Source organism: Colletotrichum aenigma (genome assembly GCF_013390185.1).
Source record: "Colletotrichum aenigma strain Cg56 chromosome Unknown KSG_Cg56_contig11, whole genome shotgun sequence".
NCBI lineage: Eukaryota > Fungi > Ascomycota > Sordariomycetes > Glomerellales > Glomerellaceae > Colletotrichum > Colletotrichum aenigma.
In genome coordinates, this window is record NW_023500917.1 from 473,764 (window position 1) to 478,058 (window position 4,295).

Here is a 4,295-nt window from a genome sequence, read left to right on the forward strand (position 1 = left end):
CCTCTCCACGCGTAGAGACCAGAGAATAAGAGAGATCAGCAACGCATAGGAGGAGACCAGCTGTCTGCTGGGAGGAATGCCAGCCCTATGGTCGCACTGCTGCTTATTAGGCAACAAGCATGACAGCAACGCAGGAAAGGACTGTCCGACTTATTAATAGAGAGCGTTTATGCAGTTCTGCAGGAGTATATCGTTTGATCGCATAGTTATATTCTTCGACAAGTATGCTAGCGATAAGCGCAAACGCCAGCAGATAGAAAGAGAGGAGGCCTGGAAAACCCTGGAAAGGTTGTGCCCTCTTCCGCTATACACTTCTATAGCGGGCAATAAGGCGAAGGATTCAGACCCTCTCCACAACTTAGCGTCAGATTCTAAGCTGAACACCACAGCAGAAGCTAATATAACTGTTAATAACGCTACAAACTTATATCACCATCTGGACGTGGGGTTAATAGACCTGCTGTCGCTGCGATATATGTCGTTAAGTCTAGTTAACACCTAGAAGATGAGGAAACAGCAGAGAGGCAATATATACGCAGGTTATAAGGATGACAACTAATTAGAAGGATCTTTTGCGAGGCGTCTGAAAAGAAGATAGGGACTTAAAGGTGCAGTGGATGAGGCGTAGAGCAGCAGTGCTAAGGGTACTAAGCCTGATTCTGTTAGCACTAGTACGCCAAAGCGCTACAGCTTAGGCGCCAGGGACTTCTTCCCTGTTTCCCCTGAATCCAGCCATAATGAGACTGGACCTCAGCCGCCTAACCACGCCAACCGATCTTTGCTGCCACTAGCGTCTCTGTCTACATCTCATGAGAGGAAGAGTGTTGTGGACTAACAGCTAGCTACTGCGTTAACATCAACTCTAAGCTAACACCAGCGGCATAATCCCGCTAGGGAGACTTGAGACCGTTTATAAGCTGATGCGCACCAGCTGCTGAATAGCTCCTAAGTCTTCAAAACCAGCCTAACCTGCTTTCAGCCTTCACCCCACCATCTTAATGCGTTAACTACTGCCCTCTGTTTACAACCTAGGCGCAGGCTAAGATCTCACCCTAGAGGTTGTCTTCCACGACTAGGAGATCATAGTGAAGACGAACCATAACGAGGCATTATGCAGGAACTACGCTGCAGTCTACCTGACCTCCTAACTGCCTTGATCTCTATCTCTGGTTCAGACTGCTTGCTATTACATCCCGCTAGTCCTAGAAAGAGTTATGAAGGCCCTGAAAAAGTGTCAGTTCTTTTCTCGTCTTGCCCCCCATCATTATTAGGCGCCCCCTCTCTTATTTTGACCACAGTCTCTCCTTCTTAATCGCTCCTTCCTTATCTTGCATGCGTATACTGACAGTTGCAGTGGACTCTGTTAGTACCTCAGCTATGCAGCCAGCTAAGATTGCTAATAAAAACCCTAATCTAAGCGTCCCCTCAGCTAAGCAAGCCGACCGACCAGACTTAAGGCACAGCAGGCGTTCAACAACACTAAATACAAGCGTTGCTGCCTCCCCAGGCTAATAAGCTGAAGGAGAAAACCTAAGCCTAGGCCTGTATCTGACGAACTGCGCTTCCTATGTCGACCAGATTTCAGCCACTGAAGCTGACCACCTAAACATAGGGTTAAGCATATCTCTAATAAATGCGAATACTATATTACCCCCTCAGACAAATAAGCTGGGCAACTGACTTATTACTAAAGATATTTTTGATAAACAAGCTGTTAGCAGCCTCACAGAAGAAGGCACTGCAACCTCCCTAACACCTTATATCAGCCTTCAAAATAGACCAAACCAGACGTTCAACTAAGAACACTTCCTTAGGTGCTGGGGCGCTTAACATAACGCAATTAAAGGTAACGCCAGAGTATGAGGATGTCTATCTACAGACAGACAGCACTAGTTATAATAGCTCCTACAGACCTTTAGGAGGGGATGATAACAGCGCTGTTGATAAACAAAGCAAATATTTAACACCTATGAAACGCACCCTGTTGTTGTTTTTAGATGAGCTGCATCCAGAGCGATTTATTTTTATCGAGAGAGCAGTCCACAACCAGCACTAGTGTGCTACTGCAGCCGACAGGCAAACGAACGATGCGACTGCAAAACTATGCAACCTAGAGGAACAGCAGGCTGATCTGTTGGAGGCCTGCAGGAGATTGCTAATGTTGAGATGCCCAGCCTAGCAACACCCAGCTGGTGCGTTAGAGGGCATTATCCCAGCACGCCTGGAACAGCCAGTGTTAGGTAGCAGCCTGGAACCTTTCGCAAAGGAATAACCGCCTCTTTCAAACGATAGTAAACGTTATGAAGAGACCTATTATTTGCTCCTGCAGCAACAAAAAACAATATGGCCACTTGTTCTATCCTCAGTTCCCTCAAAACATGCCGGCTGCTATAGCACTGTGGTCTTATACCCTCCTGCAGCAGCAGATGCCGCCTGAATTGCTAGACCCTACGTCCTATCTAAGTGAGACTTAATCCAGATGTCTCTGGTACACCTGAATCCGCAAGCCTCCCCCCGCCTGTTCTCCTTGCTGGTTCCTCTGCAGAATCCGCTCAGCGCACTGCCGCCTCCCTTAAGCCTGCCAGATGCATCGCAGCTCCACCTATCCAGCCTGCGTGAGACATCAGAGGCTCCTTCAGACCCTTTGCATCCCTGCAACGCCACTAGCTTCCCACGCCTTGCTGCTCGCTTACCCCTCCTATCCTCTTCCTTGGACGTCTATAATGATGAATATGAGAAAAGTGGTGTTAAGAGCGACAGCAACCTTAACGGCTGCTGTGTTATCTGCGAACCTATGTATAATCTCTCAAAATATGCTTTCACGCAGACTTTCTTACCTCTGTCGCTCTTAACAGCACTTCTATCTCGCTGCACTTCACCCCGCCCCCTGAACCTATCCTCTCCTTAGTGCCGCCGTCACTTAAGCTGCTGACGCTGCTGTATTATATCCATAAGACCCCAGCCCTGACAAGAGAGAGCAGCCCTAGGCCTAGCCCTTCGCGCCTGCTGAGAAGATATATACGCTCGCCCTGTCTGCCCTCGTTTTCACCTCCATCTTTGCAGCCTTGGCTTCTTCGCTGGATCCCACGTGAGCGCCTTAGCTAATCTGCTGACACACGTCCCAGCAGATGCCCCAACAGAAATGCCAGGAGCTATTCAAGCATAACTGCTCCGGCCAACAAAACCAACCGTTATATCATCCCTCGCCGGCCAGCGGTATGCTTTCTCCTTTGCAACTGATACCCATCCTGTTGCGCTGTACTGTAAGATTCTGGCTCTTTAAGATCACCACCCAGCTTTGCAGCTGCTGCTTATCGACGCCTATAATTGCATATGATCCCTGTCTGATTTCGAAATATTCCTACTAGATCTAGGCCTTCATGCTACTGTTTGCTTAACGCCAGCAGAGGAAGGCGCTGCTAGTTATATAAGCAAGGGAATAGATGTTATTAGACCACTTTATGAACATCTCTGTTGGTTCAGTAGTGGCGTTGCAATATGGAATAAGTTGCGCACCTCCTCTGATTTTGACACTATACCTAGCAACCTGGCCTAGGCTGTACGTCTGCTTAATATGCTGTCTATTAGCGACAATAGGAGCGTTATTTGAGCTGCTCTCTTTAGCGCTGATCGCAACCTGTTTGTTGTCGCCTGCCGCCCCTGCAACCCAGCAGCTGTGACTATACGATATACTTATAACTCCGCTATGCCCAGCTTACGCCCCGTTTAGAGTCGGCACTTTGCTTGCTTGCCTAACTCTACTCCTACTGCCGCCAGCAACACTACAGCGATATTCCTCTTGGATTAGGCTACTGCTCGATCTACTGAGTGTCTTAAGACGCTCTATAATACGCCGCTTAGGGGTGATGATACCTAGCTCTTCCCTAATAATCAGCATTCCTCTTCAGAAGCTGATGAGGTGGTCTCCACTAAATTGCCTGCTGAGGCTGCTGTGAGGTGCAATCTTTTTAGTATTGCTGTCTGTATTTCTACCTTCGCCAGCCTTCTCGCGGAGAGGCGTGTTATTGGGCCAGTCACGGATGCGACGTCTTCGGACCGATACGAACCAGGTGAAGTTGGAGAACGAGCCGGGCAACCGTCATCGTCCCAAAGTCGCCGCCCTCAGCAATGGGCATGGATTTCTTCATAGCTCAGCTATGAAAATTAGGACGTTCGGAGGTGATAAACCAGCCATTGCGGATGGTGTGAATGCCCTGTCAGCAATCCGCAACAGCACCATGATACCCACCGTCCGTCTTGCGGGGCAGGCTGCCGCCGGCTTTAGTCGAGGATGC